Source organism: Gadus macrocephalus, chromosome 14 (assembly GCF_031168955.1).
Source record: "Gadus macrocephalus chromosome 14, ASM3116895v1".
NCBI lineage: Eukaryota > Metazoa > Chordata > Actinopteri > Gadiformes > Gadidae > Gadus > Gadus macrocephalus.
Genome location: NC_082395.1, coordinates 25,775,755 through 25,795,984, shown reverse-complemented (window position 1 = coordinate 25,795,984; position 20,230 = coordinate 25,775,755).

Sequence of the window (20,230 nt, the reverse complement as noted above, 5' to 3'; positions counted from 1 at the left end):
TACATCAAATGCGAACAATACGTAGAATAAATGAAGATTAGGTCATCCAATATACATAGTTAGTGTAGGACAATCGGGTAATATAATGAAGGTAACTGTTGGAACCAGATACGGTTACAAAGAAGTGATATTGAACATACAAAATTTTAACATTGTTATTTCCCTTTTTTCATCTTTTTGGGTTTATAGATAAGAAATGGATTAGCAATACATCTGCTCGCCAGGTACAATATAGGCTCAATTTAGATTCAGAAGTAGTGGGTTAACCTTTCAAATGCCACTGCTACTGCTGTAACGCTTTGTTACAACGTCAGCGTCTCATAGTCTGATATTTTTTTTACTCTGATAAGTTACGGCACACAGGTATACTGACTCATGAAACATTTACGGTTTACTGCATTTAACAACAGCGTGGTCTCAAGACGGCTGCATAGACCCACAACTATCGACCTTTGGTTTTGTATTCATTTATCTTCATAATGGATTGGTTTATGTACAGATGATTAAGGAAGGGAACTTCAACTTGGTTGCACTACACCGTTGTTAGGATTGGTTAATTTTAATGCGCATGGCTGAAGCAATGCGCAAGGAGGGATGTAGTGTGAATATTAAATCAAGGTTGAAGGTTGAAATCAGCTCAGAATAAGGAACGGGACACTCAAAACAAAAATTTAAAATCCGTACAAGCACTAAATAGATCAATTATAATACAAACATATTTGAAACGCATACAATTTTCAGGTCCAATGTTTCCAGAAGCAAGATGAATACCGTGTATCACTCTGACACAGCTAACTTTGCACGTAATGCTTACGGTTAGATTCATGCTTACACTTACATTTCTAGGGTCCCATAATGGACTTCCATTAGAACAATTAAAAATAGAATTATAGGAAATATGTTTTGGAACAACTAACTGCTGTACATGAGTTTGTATTTCTACAATAGAAACAAAAGTTCCAGAACCAGATGCAGACACACCCGGAGCCTATAAACTACGTCCGCCGAGCAAGGACTAACAGTCACATGAGGAGATCAAATAACGGCAGGATTTGAATCGGTTCTGTTTTGGTTGTCCACCATATAAAAAATATGTATATATATATATTGTTTGGATAAATTACATGCATCATAATCAGCAACAGTTCGTTCAGTTTACCAGATAAAGTTAAAAGGAATATATATAGATATGGATATGTTATTGACAGAGCAAGGAGGGGTAAATGCGATGATAGGCACAACATGTTGTATTTTTATCCCCAATAACACAGCTCCGGTTGGGTTGGTGGCCAGGGCGCTGGCATGATTACAATCCCTCAGGTAAGAATTGGCAGAGAACTCCGGCATTAATGACCCTTTCACAGGATGGATGGAGAATATGTTTGGGAGGTGGAAAGGCATGATCCAGTAAGTGCCCGTCGCGGGAATAAATGCAGAGACCGTGTTAATTGTCACCGGCTGCCGTTGTATTCCCTGTGCACGAGGGCTACTGCATCTGCTGATCACCACAGCAGTGGGCGCTACAGAAGCGCCAAGTGCCATTCAGGCTTACATGGGGATCAGATATGATCCGATGAAAGTGGACGAGACCTCACCTGAGGGGCCCGACCCTATCCAGCTGTAATATGTAGAATAGTCAACACTGATACTATTCTAGTAGAAGCGCCAGTATATAAGATAATCAATATCCCGGATTTACTTGAATAACAAATTTTAAAACAACCATACCAGACTATGTTTGTTATTGTGTAGTGTTGCTTGGTTGCAAGTGCAACCCGTTATTTCTGAATCGCTGCATTGATAATGGTACTGTTGATCTTCTTTGAGACGGTTGTTTACAGGCCACCTGTTGCTGACACGACGACGACGGAGAACCTGTTTGGAGGCTCCCATGATGTAAAAGTAACCTCTCTGAGCTGAGCCCTTGACAAGGAGGGACGAGTCTTGGGTTCATGAATTACAGGCCCAACGGCGACAGAAGAAACAATGGCTACGATAATAACAACGCCCAAAACCACCCACATGCAACAGCGAACCAATACACGAAGATCACCTGAACCACCCAAATCCATGCTAGCCTATCAATCATTTTGAATTTTTAAAATTGTATTATGACTACCAATTTTTACTTACTTTTGCACATGTTGAAAATTGTATGACCTTGTAGCACATAACCGAATTTAGCTTAGGATTTCTATGGATACTTTTGTTTGTGTGTTGTTTGACCATATGATTGTATGATAACAAGATATATGTTCATTGTTGTATTGTTTAATAATGACCTGTATTTCCAATGAGACCCACAATGTGAATACCGTTCCAGTATTATCGGGAATGCGTTGTGGTTTTTTCTCTATTTCGATAGAGTTGTTCCCACACGGTTGATGGTGTTGATGATTTGTCCTACTTTGACTATGTTTTCGGTGTGGTAAATGGTAAATGGTCTGCATTTATATAGCGCTTTATCTGTAACCAGTGGCCACCCAAAGCGCTTTACAATATTGCCACACAATCACCCATTCATACACACATTCATACACCGACAGCGGAGTCTGCCATGCAAGGCGACAGCCAGCTCGTCGGGATCAGTTAGGGTTAGGTGCCTTGCTCAGGGACACCTCGACACACGCTAGGAGGAGCCGGGGATCGAACTAGCAACCTTGCGGTTACCAGCCAACCCGCTCTACCTCCTGAGCTAGTGCCGCCCAAAAATGGTGTTTATGATTTAAAATATTATTGTATGGTCATCTGAGATGACCAAGGAGGGATTGTTACGTATTTTAAGAATCTAAGCTACCCACACATAGACCCAATGAAGCAACCAAACATATAAGCCGTAAATACTATACATAGCCACAAGGGGAGCAAGACCTTATTGGAGGCTGCTCCAGCCACAGATAGCAGCACCTTTTGATATATGAAGAAGCCGAAGCCATTACGGCACCCCGGCCACGCCCACTAGGCCACGCCCACTTGACGGTCTCTACCTGTGCACTAGAGGTGGAGAGCGTCAGAGATTTTCAGCGACACCCGCGGACAGTCACGGGCCTCTGCCCATGGCTGAAAGTAGCTAGAGTTATTATCTCTCACACGTGTTCAACACGATTCCTAGACTTTCGTTCCATAGCCAGTTACCATGCCGAAACATGCAGACTTTAACAATAAACTGAGTTAAAAGCAATCCCGGATTTTGAACCTTTCCTTGAAGAACTACGTAATACAATCTAGTGGTGGCATAAAGGTGAGTCGCCTAAGAGAGGAGTAAATATGAAAGGTTAAGACCGAATCATGACATTCAAACATAATCCTGTTAACACACATGTATATAGTGTAGGGTTGTCAAAAAATGTATAGTCAGATACTAATCGATTACAAAAAAACAATAATAATAACGGATTAGATACTTATGTGCAACAGTATCGATACTAAAACCGCAGTCTTCATCATCTTCATCTCTTTTTTTTTCTCGCCTCCTTCAGTTGACACACAACTTTACACAGCAGCGTTGCAGTTGCTAATATAGCAATATAATAATTATAAAGTCAAGTCTCATTCAAAGTTACAAAACATTGTATAATGTATGTATTCATAGATTAATCCATAACTAATCAGAAAACATTTAGGTTATGTCCTTGACATGTCCAATTCTTTAACAGTGCATCATTCATTACGGCTAATGGTTTCACCATGAGATTAGCTCAGTGCGCTCTCTCATGAAACTCATCTATGTACTTATTAAACAAGTGGTTGAAAATATCAGAAAATCTATGTTTTCTGAGGGGTAACAAAAGTTTTGGGGTGACTTCTATTTAGGTCCATGAGATAGATGCACCTGGGTGGGTTTTACTCAACATTGGCAAATGTGATGGTTATGCAATAAAGAATGTAATGGAAGTAAGAACTGGCTGGATTTTGGAGAGGGGTCTGGCTGCAGACATCCACCCACACGCTCCAGACATCCACCCACACGCACTTCCGCTGCAGACAGAAACATCCACCCACACGCCGGAAATTGCGTGCTGGTGGATGTCTGGAGCGCGAGTTGCACATTATTCAACAGCGCCCCCTCGGGTCACACTTTTCGGTGGGTCGCAGAATTCGGTGTAACAACGGGACTCACTGCACGCCACGAAGATGTGACGTTCGGCTCAGCTGCACTTGGAGGTTATGGTAGGTGACTATTCAAAACACAGCGATACAATTATAAATGCACGAGACTTGCATTTCTTTACCGATCTATTAGTTTCATTACGTTTTGATTTTTTCATCAAACAAATAACAGAACGTTACACCAATATGAAGCATTTGTTGTTTTATTCCACACTGACGGTGGCAAACGCTAGCTAGGTGTCATTTTTGCAAGATAGGCAAATGTTTTTTGTAAACGTTGTGCAGCCTATAGTCGGTCTTATTAAACGATTTTGGAGATTTGTAGATGTGTTGGGAGCATAAACGATTTTAAGATTTGGACTTTTGACAGTCATCTGTAGTCCAAAACAGAGTTAAATTGTAATAAAATAATTACCACGAATTGAATTGACGCAGCTCGTTTCGCTTTAACTAGAGTTGCACCTATCAGCTGTTCATCTCCGCAGCGGTGGCTGAGAAGTGTGATATCATTCAATAGACAAAATCGATCGTTCAATATTCGATCTGTTTAGTTCATACAATCTGTTTATAACTAAGAGATCATAGCACTTAGTTCAGTTAAAAGGGGTAAAAGAGATGAAAAATTTAATAAAACAGATAAAAGTTAATGAATTACTGTTATGTAATAGCCTACTATCCTGTCTCAGATTCTAAATGTTCAATGTCCCCCAGTCAATAGGGTGCTGGGGCTCAGACAGTTCATAAAACATGTAATGACAGAGAGAAACAGATGTAAAGTACAGTATGAGGTAGAAATATATCTCATCATTACTTATATGCCAATAATAGTTAAAGTTGATGCTCTATAATTAATTGCTGTACACCCCTAATAAATGTTACGTTTTTCTATTTCAGCCTTTTTCGTCTAGACTACAACCACTACTGAATTACCGGCCTTTAAATAGTTTGCTGTGCTGTGAGAATTTATCGTCTTTGATCTTAATTTTTTCTACAATTACAAAATCAATTGTAAAAAAAAAATTCTGTCTTTTGTAGATGCATCACTCGATTTTTAGGGATGATTCAAAGCCAGAAGTCAAACGCTGCACAACTTGCTGCACACTTTTCCACTGCCCCCTATGCCCAACTTTTAAACCAACCGTAAACACGAAGCTTCAGTGCCACCTGGAATCCCACATAAAACATTCCATTACATTTAAAGGTGATATATGTATGTGTGTAGAAAGAATATAAGAATGTATGTGTATATGTCTGTAGACAATATTTATGAATGTTTGTCTGCTTACTTTTATAAGTCACTGACTTATTTTCCTCTATCTTTTGCCTGCATTGATCTTAGACACAAAGATCAATGATAATTTCCCTGAATCTTCCACCATTCAGTCATGACAATAATCTTTTGTAAAGAATGTGCCATCCTCCTAGGTGTGATGGTCTTTCAGTATTTTAAGTATTTAAAGAGGACAAAATTATTCTGGTGTTCAACTCACTCAGTGTTCAACAGTTTCAGGTCCTCCTCTCTGTAGACAGACTTACCCCCTCCAGTTATGTTTCCCACCACAGTGCCGTTGTTGTCTAATTTGATGTGTTATTATCTGGATGGGCTTGTCTGCAGTCTGGGGTGTAGAACCTTACAGTTTCAAGTCTTAGTTTAAGTAACTAACTGGTTGCAAAAATAATAGAATTGAATATAAAATGATTCCAACTTGGTGGCATTTCATTTTCCATTAAACAGGGGCCACTTGACAACATTGTGGCTGGAGTTTCCTGGCTGCGTCAGAATGCAGGTTTGCTCAGGGGGAAGGTGGTCGAGCCCGCATTTCCGAATATGGACGCAAAAGAACAGCAGGAGCTCCTGGAAAGGATACGTTCTTCAACTGATGAAGAAGAAAAGTATCCCCTGCTCTTCACATTTGATTTTCAGGAAGACATGGAGGTCTTCCTTAACATGGCAGCTGAGGAGGATCTTCGGGTCAAAGCCATGTTTTTGGGTCGCTGGGTGGACAGCCAGTGACATTGCTGTGTGTGTGTGTGTGTGTGTGTGTGTGTGTGTGTGTGTGTGTGTGTGTGTGTGTGTTGAGGTTCTGAGTTCAGTTATCTGTTGAGTGTTCTTAATGAAGTTATAACGTTTACAATGTACAGATTTTTTGTATGACTTTACTTATTCACTTTGGTAACACACAGAGCTAAGTTAAAACACAGACTTGAGTTTGTCGTATTTAAATATGGGCAAATAAGGTGGTCCAGCAGCACAAGGTAAGACAATATTATAGACAATTAGAGCCAGATATTAAATGAATGATGAGTAAGAATTTAGGAATGCAAAAGTGCTAATAACATATGATAAATTATGTTGGAATGCAGTCGAACCTTATGTTATTAAGACAACAGAATGTAACATAGCTAGACCTAGTCTCGCAAAGCCAGACCAAACTACAGCAAGTAGAATGGTCTGGAGCCACTCTACCTCGAGCCGTCTATCCGTGGGGAAACTGGGCGGGCCTGTTTTTATTTCTTTAAACCAATCACAATCGTCTAGGGCAGGGCTAAGCAGCAGTTGTGTCCATGCAAAATAGTGCCGGGGGGGAAATTATTTTGACGGAACTTCTTGACGTTCAGAGGCTGTCAGAAATGGCTCAATCCCAAACGCCACAAAAAAACATTAACGATGTATGTTGCCTATGTGGAGATAATTTTATAGATAAAAAGAACAAACATCGTTTGATTCTTTGTCACGATGATTTCAAGCCACCATACACTTTGGCCCTTGAGGAGCTCACGGGACCCATAAAAACGAACGACGTTTTAACATTTATATGTGGTTCTTGTAGAACACTACTAAAGAAATACCGTAGGAGCTATTGTGAAGTGGAACGGATCGGTTCATTGGTTAAATCCATGTCAAACGCTCATGCCGCTGTCAGAGTGAAACGATGCGCCAAATCCACACCAACCGGCGATAGTCGTGACCGCAAACGCATCGTCCCCGGGGAGAATCCTGCCAGACGGACTCTCCAAGGTAATGTCAAAATAGGCTATGTTGTGGTCCTACCATTGTAATGAAATCAGATAGTCAGTAATCAGTAATTACATTATATTAAAATTAAACAAGATTGGATGTCTAGTTCCACAAACAATTTTGAAAACTTGTCTGTAGGCCTATAGCCATTTACCACCAACTGCTATTCATGTGTCTCTTTGGAAAACAATGTTATACTGTCCAGAGATGTGTCCACGGAAAGAGCCAAACATGCCAACTTTACAGCGCCGTCAAAGTCCTCTTCAAAACTCGCCATACTGCCTAGTTTTCGAGTTTGAGGGGGAGCACAATACTGTAACGTCAGCAACCGGAAGGGGAGGAGTCGCGGCCAAATCGGCCGCTAAGCAATAGACGCTGTCCACTTCCGTTCAGCCAGACTAAGCTAGACCTAATATAAATATGTCAGAAAAGGTGAAGCTAAAGGGGAATTGTTCTAACTATTCCTGTCCACTCATACATAGTATTTAAAATAATTATTAGCCTCAATCTCTGATGCCCTTCAGCTTTACAATACGAGTATCAGTTAGTGTCCTATCAAATATTAAATTGAGATGATTGCAGTATAACACAGAGGGAATTCTGAATAAGGTGTGTGTATTTACAGAAAGAGAAGAGCCATAAGCTCCAGCTTAAAGTCAACAGCGAGTGTCAGGTCTTCTGTCCAAAACCGGAAGCGTTTATCCGATTTTATAACTTAATTTATTTCGTTCATTTATGTAAACACATTACTTAATGACCGTTCATTTATGTAAACACATTACGTAACGCCCGATTTTTATTTTATTTTCAGATTTTTATTTTTTATTATCCGATTTCCGGCGTGTGGGTGGATGTTTCTGTCTGCAGCGGAAGTGCGTGTGGGTGGATGTCTGGAGCGTGTGGGTGGATGTCTGCAGCTAGATTTTGTGTCCTTGTCGTGGTGGTGCAGGCGTTTGTTTGTGTGTGTTTTGTAAAAAAAGACAAAACATCAATGAATTGAATGTGGGAAAAAAGGAACTGACTGGATAGGTTGAAATATTGAGGAGCACAAAATGTTATATTTAATTTAAAAAGTAAAGGAAAACAGAGCTCTGAAGTATTTGTGTGTCAACCTTTTCCCAATTTCAAGTCTTCCACACTCCCAGACTGCTTGGTCACATCCAGTATTAAAGTGTTTTAAACATCCATCCCTAGAAAGGTCTTCAAAATTAGGTGCTAGGTATTGAGATGTTGCTCTCACTGTCCGTCCACACCAGAAGCGAATTGAGCGACCAAATCGCCGGAAGTCATTCACTTTCTATGGGCAAGAGCGACCAGAGCGACCAAAGCGACCAACGCTACCAGCGGCCAAAGTTGAGCGACCAGAGCGTCAAAAAGAAGTTGAAAACTTTTTAACTTTATGCAAATGACTATTATTCGCTTCAGCGACCAAACACTGACAGCCAATCGGAATGTAGACGCTCTTCGCTTGCGTGGATCCCAGGGAACATCGGCAGGCACTTTGGTTCCTACCTACCTTTATTCACTCACTGAACAAAATGTCGGCTGAAGTATTAATCGCGGCTGTAACTGGGCACCCGGTGTTGTACGAACCCACCCTTTTTCAGTTCAGAGATCGAAACGCCATAGTGGTTTGGATATCAAGTGATGATAAGCGGGAGTATTTATAGGCTACATCTAGAACGTTCGTATTTAAGCGGGAATCATTATAATTTGCTCTACATGCCACCAATCTAACCAACCAATCGCGTGTAGCATGCTTTAAACAAAACCAAAAAAGTATTTGAAATCGTCACATAAACAAACTAATCGACAAGACGAGGGATAAATGACAAGGGATATATCTCTTGTCTTTTATCCCTCTATTCCCCACTATTCACGGAGCCTGAGGTGAATATTTTTTAATGAAATAGTCTAGATAGATAGATAGTCAAGTCTTTATTAATACCAAACGACACAAATCGTCGGGAATCCATTTAGGTGGTTCGTCCCACACAGGACAGTAGCCTACAATACCACACAGAACAAGTCTGACTGGATAATACACACAATACATCACATGAAAACTAGACACGCGTTGATAGATAGATAGACAGAAAGGCCTAGATAGATAGATAGATATGTTCCATTATTTGCCTTGCGGAGCCAACCAGACCTGTGCACGTATGCAAATTAGCCATGTGTCCCAGTGTCTATTTGTTTTGAATGCGACGAATGAGTGCAGATCATGATTTGCAGATCCAGATCAGTGAAACATATTTGAACTACTACAGCACGCAGGGTTTTTTGACTCGGTTGTAATTAGCCTACATTTTAGGATTTTTTTTATATTGGGGGGAATCACTGTCCTACTTGTTGTCGAAGCACTTTATCGAACAAGCAAAACCGTCTCGGCAATATGGCCAAGGTGTATGGGAGAGTTCACTATTTGATATGGCTGTCTGTAGGGCCTACTAAACGCATGGCTCCTTTAAATGCGTCTGCATAATTGAATTGTACGTCATGAGCGACTTGAGCGACCAAAGCGAACAGAAAAATTCGCAGCGAAACTTTGTGAGCGACCAGAGCGTCTTTGACGCTTTGGTCGCTCCTGGTGTGGACGTACAGTCAGAGTGCACCAGATTAATGCATGTTCAAAATCTTTGCCTGGGGGGGCCGGACCCCGCCCCCAGGCATTTGTCCCCCCCAATGTTGAAACCATGGCTACACCTCTGGGTTGATAAGCAGATGGTTAGTTGCACACCACTCGATAAAGGAGTCCACAACGCTCCTGTACTCCTCCTCCTTCCCCTCACTAACACAGCCAACAATTGCAGAGTCGTCTGCAAACTTCTGCAGGTGGCAGGACTCAGAGAGGAACTGAAAGTCTGAGGTGTACAGGGAGAACAGAAAGGGGGAAAGAACAGTTCCCTGAGGAGCCCCAGTGCTGCTGACCACAGTATCAGACACACCGTCCTGCAGTCTGACATACTGCGGTCGACCTGTCAAATAGTCTGTGATCCAGGAAACCAGGGGAGGGTCCACCTGCATCGCCGTCAGCTTGCTCCCCAGCAGAGCAGGCCGGATGGTGTTGAACGCACTGGAGAAGTCCAAGAACAGGATTCTCACAGTGCTTCCCGGACTGTCCAGGTGGGCGCAGGCACGGTGGAGCAGGAAGATGATGGCGTCCTCCACACCTAGTCTCGGCTGGTAAGCAAACTGAAGAGGGTCCAATGATGAGCTAGCCAAGGGCCGAAGAAGTGACAGGACCAGCCTCTCCAGTGACTTCATCAGGTGAGACGTCAGTGCCACCGGTCTGTAGTCGTTGAGGATGCTGGGACGCGCCTTCTTCGGTACAGGTACCAGGCAGGATGTCTTCCACAGTACAGGGACCCTCTCCAGACTCAGGCTCAGGTTGAAGATGTGCTGCAGAACTCCACTCAGCTGGGTTGCACATGTTTTGAGGACCCTTCGGCTGACACCGTCGGGTCCTGCTGCCTTGCCTGGGCGGAGTCTGCACAGCTCCCTCCTCACCTGCTCTGCAGCAGTGATGGGCAGTAACACGTTAGAAGTAACGCGTTACTGTAATCCAATTACTTTTTTCAAATAACGAGTAAAGTAAGGGATTACAATTACAAAAATAGTAATTTGATTACTTTTACTTTCCCGCAAGCATCCTGCGCTACTGCGTTACTAAACCGTGATTTATTTTTTCCATTGACAGTAAAAGAATTTGGGATTTTGCCGTATTTGCTTTGTGAGACTGTCTCGTGACAATGACGTAGCCTATAGCGGCGCGACGTCTAGAAGTAAGTTTAACACCAACGTGTGAGCAAGACATGGAGTGCGGGAGAGAGAGCGAACATGGAGCATTTAATTCATGGAAGTTCAGACATTACTTTGAGTTTGACTCGGTAAAAGATGTAAAAAACATTAAAAACATTAATTAGTCAGAAGATCTAGAAATAGAAGGCATAATGCTAGCTATGGGCCAACTTAGCCTATCGGACAGCAATCAGTGCACTTGCAAATGAGTGCCTGCAAGTATAACCGATCGTGGTGTGACATTATTTAACCATCAATCTACCGCAAATATGACCAGACAGATGTACATTGAACACATGATACACAAAGCACACCGTCCAACTCGGCGAATGCCGACAGACAGCCCACAACAAGCCAAACATCACCACGGCGGGTGTGCTCTCTCTCTCTCTCTCGCACGTCCGTACTACACAATCACTCCAACTTATCAAACTCCAAGGCTAGGCTGCTTCACTAAGACCACAACTAACCACAAGGCCTTGATCATAAGCATGCAGTATGCCGAAGCCGAAAAGGAAACACGCAGTCGCACACACTCATCTTATGCAAAACAATCCGTTTTATCATCAACATTCAGTCACTGCAAAGATTTAAAGGCTAGCCTCTTACCATAAGTTAGAATGGACCAAAAGTATGTGATTGAGACAGTATTGTTCGGCTTTCGCTTGCTATCCGTTTTTAGTGTGACTTCTCAACATTACGTTTTTCTTGTGTTAGGCGCACATGGCTAATTTGCATACGTGCACAGGATTGGCTGGCTCCGCAAGGCAAATAATATAACATATTTAACTATCTTTCTATCCGTCTATTTATTTATCTATCAACGCATGGGTCTAGTTTTAATGTGATGTATTATGTGTATGTCCAGTCAGACTTGTTGTCTCCCTTGTTCTATGTGGTCTTAGTAGGCTATAGGCCTACTGTGTGAGCCGAATCACCTAAATGAATTCCCGACGTGTAGTTTGGTAAAGACTTGACTAGGCTATTTATCTATCGAGGCTATTAGTTAACAATTATTCGCCAAAGGCTAAGTGAATAGTGGGGAATAGCCCCCGAGACCGAAGGTTTATTTGTTGTTATCAGCTGACATTTTGGGATGAAAACAATAGAGTTTGAGATGTCAATCATGGGATATTGCCCAATAATCCCGAGATAGCCAACCAATCAAATTGCGCCATTTTAGGAGATTCACGTGTAGCATATAACTATATAATATCTATGTATTTATCTATGAAACACATCCTTCCACACACAGTTCAAACACATAGGCCTACTCTTTGACATTAGAACAGCCTAAATGTTAATAGAGACTTTGGTTTTTTACACACCAAAACGATTTTCTTTAAATGAGAGACTGTTGCATTTAATAATATATATTTTTTGCAATGTGCATCGTTAAAAAGATTGAGACTAATACAAACAAGTTTTAAAAAAAAGCGCATACAGGTTGTGTATAGTAGATAGTGTGTTTTTGAAAAGTAACTAAGTAAAGTAATTAGTAAAGTAACTAATTACTTTTGAAGATAAGTAATCAGTAAAGTAACTGGATTACTTTCTTGGATAAGTAATCAGTAATCAGTAACTAATTACTTTTTCCAAGTAACTTGACCAACACTGGCGCTAGGGTTGTGTGATCCGCTCGTGCCCCATCCCGCAGTCCAGCAGCCGGGCTGTCTCTGTTTCTCAATCCTGTTCGTGACGCCAAATGTGGTGGCATTAATAATAAGGACTTATCTAATTTACTTCAACTAGCTAAAGGCAAGAGGAATCCGAGAGTCCAGGTCAAGTATAGATGGAGAGTTTATTGCCACCTGCAAACGAGAGACAACAAAGCCGAATGGTATTCGCGAATACACACTACTGAATGACACCCGTACAGCTCCTTATATCCCCAATCCTTGCACAATACAAAGTTGGACTTTCATCAAATATTGATGTGCATAGAATGTTTTTCTGGGTCATACTGTGTGGATGTCAGCATATTCTCATGTCTTCTGGATCCCAATGTGACCTTAGAACATATATTATCCTTATACAAACAGAGATGATGCACACGTGTGAATGTTAGCATTGTCTTCAGAGAATACATCAGATGGGAATAGACTGGACCCACTCACTGGTGTCACATGGCACATCAGGTGGGAATGGACTGGACCCACTCACTGGTACCACATGGCACATAACATCTAGGCTAAAGGTGATCAGCTCTTTTCCACTATTTAAGTATCTATATGATATGTTGGCCTAATAATAATCATAGTTTAACATAAAATGTAAGGTTAATTTCTACCACAGTAGCCGCTGGACTTGGGGCTTATACAGGGGCTGCAGGTGGATGAGGTTGTGGTCTGATTTTCCAAGAGGAGGAAGGGCAGAGGAGCTGTAAGCATCCTTAACATTTGCATACAGCAGGTCAAGTGTCTTGTTTTCCCTGGTAGGACAGTCAACAAACTGCTTGAAAGTGGGCAGTGTTGCAGCCAGAGTGATGTGATTGAAGTCCCCAGATATCGCGATGAATGCGTCAGGGTGCCGTGTCTGAAGTCCCGCAACGACGGTGTGGATGACGTCACTCGCGTGCACCGCGTTTGCAGTTGGAGGAATGTAAACAACCAGGAATATCACATGTCAGAACTCCCTCGGCAGATAATATGGCCGCAGACTCACGGCAAGCAGTTCAATGTCCGGGCTGCACACCCGCTCCTTCACTGTGACGTGACCAGGATGACACCACTTGTTGTTAATAAGAATAGCAAGTCCGCCACCTTTCCTCTTGCCACTCTCTCGGTGATTCCTGTCCGCCCGAACAGTCTGAAAGCCGTCCACAGTAACATTAACGTCCGGAATGTCCTCATGGAGCCACGTCTCCGTGAAACACAGCACACTGCTCTCACGATACACCCGCTGAGTCCTCACCAAGCCTGCCAGCTCGTCCGTCTTATTAGCCAACGACCTCACATTCCCCATGGTGATGGAAGGGAGAGATGGTTTATATCTCCGCTTCTTTTCTTGATGTTTACGTCCAGCCTTACATCCCCTGAACTTCCTCCTCAGTTCTCTGGGGATTTCAGAGCCCTGTTTCAGGTAGCTGGTTTTGAGGCAACCCCGAGTTTGTTCGCTCTGAGTTAGTGGAAACTCCGGGTTTTCCGTTTCAGGTAGCAGGTTCAGCGCAACCGAGAGTTAGTTGCTGCGGCAACATACGCCGTGGGTCTAACCTGCTCGGGAGGTGGTTAGACCTACTCTGAGTTTGTTGTCTATAAGGCTGAAGGCAGCTCTCCGACAGAATGAAGTGTTAGAAATGGCATGTCCTTTTCTACGAGAGCCTGTGGACGTAGAGGCTGCGATCCTCAGAGGGAATCTCCGTGAGGAACGATTATTAAGACCCCGGTTGGATATAATTTATTTTCCTGATAATTTTCTTCCCGAGCGCTATCGTTTTTCAGCGCAATCGATCATTTATTTAGACCACCTTCTCAGCCCCCATGTTAACTGTCAAACGCACCGGGGGCATGCTTTAAGTTTAAGTTTTGTTTTTATATCGCAATTAACGCATGTGCAGAATGATCCGCCCCGTGCATCCCACCCGCTCTGTACTACAGTCACTTCAACGTTGTGGCTTTCCCATGATCAGAGTAGCTGACTAACCACGGACCTATAACTAATGCAAGTCAAGAAACTCATTTTAAGAATGCAAGGCAGAAAAGACCCTGGTACTGCTTTTAACCAGATGCTGTTCTTCTCTACATGCACATGCTCAGCATAATCGTCTGCATTGTTCACTGAAATAAAACCCTTTGAGTAAACTGTTCAACAAAATAACTTGTCCCACCACAGCCCGTGTTCTAATAAAGACAATCTACTTATTATGAGGATTCCTTTATTTCCTGAAAGAAAAAAAAATTAAGTAATTTATATTGGGTATGTTTTTAGAGCAGGGAACAGTATCCCAGTTTGCACCTCCCCCACCTTTAACTTATGTTCCAAAATTTGGATCTCCAAAGCATCCTTTTGCATCTTTTGAATTGTTACAATTGCATGGAAGTTGGTGAGGGCATCTGGTTCAAGTAGGGCGATGACGCCATCAGATGATTAGACAATTATTACTTGAGCCAGAATATTGCCCCATCTAATTTGCAACGCGCTGGGTTGCGTGTACATATTTAATTATTTTGAATAACCAACCTCTTATAAAGGCACTTCTATCCTGGGGGGTGGGGGGATCAGAGGAGCTCCTCCCAGTGATGCTCTCATCCACAGGACGCATACTCTGTTGGCTGAGGGCCATCTCCTCAGCCTCTGTGAGGGCTGCAGAGTTGGACCCCCTCCAGACTGAAAGCCTCTGCTTTTTTTCGATTTGCTAACATGGAGGAAAATGTTACCCTAATATTCAGTAAGCGCTATTTTGAAGACATATATATATGTATGTATATATATATATATATATACACACACATACATACATACATATATATGCATATACATACATATATATATATACATATATATACATATATATATACATATATATACATACATATACATACATATATATATATATACATATATATATATATATACATATACATATATATACATACATATATATATATACATATATATATATACATACATATATATATATATACATATATATACATACATATATACATATATATACATACATATATATATATATACATACATGTATATATATATATATATACATATATATACATACATATATATATATATATATATATTAGGGGTGTAACGCCCGTGCCCACTACCTCCGTTGCCCATTGACTTTGAATGGGGACGGACGCGCAATGCATTGTGGATCCGTCCGTTCAGTTGGAGCGTTCGCCACCGTCAGGAAGTTGAACAATTTTCAACTTTTTCGGCAGCGACGGTTCCGTCATCCAATCAGATCGCGTATGCAAATGTAAGCACTGTGATGCGACTCGGGCTCTGACGATACTGGAAAGCGGGAAAGCGGGTCATCTTGCCTCGCAACAAGCAGGAAGAAGCGGGAAGAACCCGGCGAACCGATTTGATTGGCTGACGGATGCATCTGCAAAGACTACTCCCCCATCCGTCAGCCACGCCTTCCCACGTCCGTTGACTGACGGTGCAATGGGCACGAGGCGTAACGGTACACGTATTTGTACCGAACCGTCACGGTACAGGCACTTCGGTGCGGTTACAGAGGTGTACCGCGGTTCGTAAATGTGGCGTACATAGCGTTAATATGGTGAATGTAAAGGCTTGTTTTGCAGTACGGAATTTAAAACTTGAAGTCGGAGTTCCACCCGGACCGTTTAGCCAAAGTAATGTAGCGACCCTGGGACAGTTAAATAGTTTGTGTGTTTTGTGTTGCATTATATTTCGTTGTCCGTTATGTCAGTTGTTCTGTGTGCATGTATTGTAATGTTCTTCTTGTCAATCAGCGTGGGGGCGAATCATTAGGTCAGCTGGGGGAGGGCCTTGGAAGAACAGGAGGGTGGGGGCCTGCACGCGAGTGAGACCGTGTTGGGGGTTGCCGGGGTAACCGGGGTTTGTTTTGGGTCGGTTTTCTGCCGTTGGTTATGACGTTACGGGTTTCAGTGACCTGGTTTTGGTTCATTAAAACTACCTTCAACTACTAATGACTCGACATCATTATGTCACCGGCGAGGTCACTCCATTGGTGTCAGAAGTGAAACTATTATTTTATTTTTTTTCTCGGTCCTGCTGTGCTCGGCGAGTCGGCTACTCCGACTCCGTAATCCCTTCAGCAGCTCTCAGTCGGGATGTCGGATACGCAATGCAATTGGCCGCCCGATCTATCTTATACAGTGTATGTTACAAACCATTTAAGCAGTGTTGTAAATACACTTCCAAAGCTTTTCAAATCTTATTTGGTGTTTTATTGGTCCTGGTGCAAAGTAAACAATGTACAAAGTAATTAAGGTACAAAGTCAAACCGAAGAAGTGATTCAGGAAATGTTTTTGTTAGAGGACCAATCACAGCCCTTGCCGTCTCCGTTGCGTCGACCAATAGGTCCATGGTTTCGACGCATAGTTCAAAATATTGGATGTGCACGCTACGGAGAGGCTCTCCGACAGGCTGTCCGGCTATGGATAGGGCTCCCTGTGTCTACTTACAGCACTTTAACATGCACACGCATTTGAAAAGGCACCATCCAGGTGTTACTATCACCGTTGCTGTGAAAAAAAAATTGACCATTTACATGCAAATTAGGGATGCGAACAATTAATCGATTATCGATTAATTGTCGATAAAATAAATTACTTGCAATTAAAATAAATTACTTGCAATTAATCGCATTTTTAACCCATAATTCCCCAACCGTCCACGTGAGGGCGCGCTTGACGCCAGACGTACTTGACGCACACGCGGGAACACAAGCGGGAACGCAAGCGGGAACACAAGCGAAGCAGGACAAGACAAACGAAAAGCGGGACACTGACACGATGAAGAGGCCAAAACGGAGTGCAGTATGGAGCCACTTTAAGTTGGTTAATGACGACAAAGACGCCAAATGCACAATATGTGGAAGTATTTTAAAGTACCTCAACTAAACGACTTCGTTGAATTACCACCTAAATGTGTCACATTCAGAAGGAAATTCAGGTTCTCAGAAGAATTGCCGCTTATCAATTAATCGATCATCGATCGATAAGATGAAACAACTATCGATTAATGAATTACTCGATAATTTGCATCCCTAATGCAAATAAATATCACATTAAACAAATGAATAGTTGAATGGGTGTTTGGTGACATACCTGGTGGAATATTTAACAAGGAAAATGCTTGTTGAGAACCCTCACAATGGCAGCCTAACATGAGAGAAAGACAAGCTGAAGTACACATTCTTGGCGAAGTCCACGCTAGCTAAGTAGCTACGACCAAAGCACATGGTAACCAAGCTAGCGATCCTAAGCCTGTAACACTTCGACTAATCTTTTAGCCCAATTATTACGATAGAAACGCGAGTTTCTTAATTTGAGAACCCAGCACATTGATTGTGTTCGTTTGAGACCACTTAATAATACTACAAATAACGAGGAGATAGCTCAGGGAATTACATTAACTCATATATTTTCAAACTGTTCATATCTCCATATACATTCACCAAACAACCCTCACATAAACCCACAGGCCATATACATTCACCAAACAACCCTCAAATAAACACACAGTTCATATACATTCACCAAACAACCCTCAAATAAACCCACAGTCCAGATACCCCAAAAGTCTTTTCCGCCGATGTGATCTGATAACCGCGTTAATAAGCGGCCTCCATTTGCGCGCCCCTTGCGCACACTCGCGCGTTCTCCCTCTAGTTCAAAGCAAACAAAAAAGAATATCCAAACGAAATCCCCGATGTCCCCGAACCAAACTCCGCAAGCCACGGTCTCTTACGTCCGGGGAAATTTGGCAATCCGGGAAAAAGACAGGCAAAGAAAAACAAGATGACCCAGGTCGTAACAAAAACCTCCTTCAAAAAGTATAAATCGCTCTTACCGACGTATCCAAAGAGTCGGCAAGAGTTGTCGACTTTGTCTCAGTGGTTCTTAAAGCTTTTCCACTATTAAGCTTTCTCCGTTGGACTGGCGTTTGTTAGAGGTCCCTCTCAGACTCCCTCCATTCATTCCGCCCCCCCCATTCATTAATTTCCTTGTATTTAAAACCTCTCGAACCTCATCCCGTCAGCTGACAGGCACGTCAGCTGATTTGCGGAACACCGATCCCCGGTCAGAAAACAATAACAGTCATAAATATAAAATAAATACATATAAATATAAGGCCACAGGTACACATTAAGGTAGGAACATTACTTTAGGATCACCACATTATACCTGTTAATTCTTTACATATTGAAACCAGGTAATATTTTTACAGTGTATCCTAAAATATGAAATATGTGGCCTAGTGTCACATAGACCCCCCCTCCAGCCGGAGGCTACTCAGGTAAGACACCAAAATATTTTTTCAAATTTACCACATTTACTGTATCCTCTTTTTGTGGGTTGTTCCACCCTACCCTGTAGTTTACAGGCCCCAATTTTTTTGTAATTTTAGCTGGCCCTTCCCACCTAGGCGCTAGCTTAGCAGAGAATTTATCACTGGCCCTAGAGAGAGGATGGGACCTGACCCAGACTAGGTCACCCTGCTGAAAGTGCGCATCTTTTCTGCGGGCATTATAATACCTAGCTTGTCTAAGTTGGTGCACCCCCACTCTCCGTTGGACCTCCTCTAGCATTTTCTGTTGTCTCTCCACCAGGTTGTAGGCCTCTCGCTGTGCAGGTGATGGTGACTTGTAGATGAGCCGTTCCAGTGGGCCTTTGAGGTTCCTGCCCAAAGCCAGCTCAGCAGGGGTTTGTCCAGTGCTCTCCTGTTGTGCTGTGTTGAGGGCGAAACGGAACTCTGACAGCCAATGGTCCCAGGTGTTGTGGTGTTTGCCGACATATGATGCAATCATGGCTTTAATGGTCCGGTTGAATCGTTCTGTCAGATTGGTTTGTGGATGATAACTGGTTGTGAGTTTCTGAACAACCCCCCATGTGTTGCAGAGGTTAGTGAGAAGTTTTGAAGTAAACTGTGGACCTCGGTCCGAAACCATGTATTGCGGCACCCCCCACCGGGTGAAGATTTCCTCTCTGAGGATTTTGACCAGACGGGGTGTCTTGCTGTCCCTCAAGGGAAACATTTCCACCCAATTAGAGCAATAGTCGACCACCACCAGGAGGTAACAGTTGGCTTTCTTACTTCTAGGTAATGGCCCCATGAGGTCAACACCCAGCATCACTCCCGGTTTTTCAACTACTGTGCTCTGCAGTAGTCCTGATGGCTTGGCGTTATCCGCTTTGTACTGCTGACAGGGTATACAGGACTTGACATGCGCCCACACATCTTTGCGGACATTCGGCCACCAGGCTACTCCCAACACCTTTAATAGAGTCTTCAGCTGACCCAGGTGACCACCAAGGGGATTATCATGAAAGTACCTCAGAAATTCGGACACCAGGGATTGTGGAACGACCATCTGGTACTTCTGTCCCTGGTCCCGTACAGGAACTCTTCTGTACAACACCCCTTGTTGGATCACAAAGCCAATGCGAGTTAAAGGCACATCTGTCTGGGCACTGTCCTGCTTCAGCTCACACACCCGTTGGTCCTTCTCTTGTTCCTCTGCTATCTCTGCCAGGGTAGTAGGCAACACAGAGTGGATTTTGGTGGAGACAGCCCAGCACGGTGATGGGTGAATTGAGAGAGGTTCGTGAGCCCGG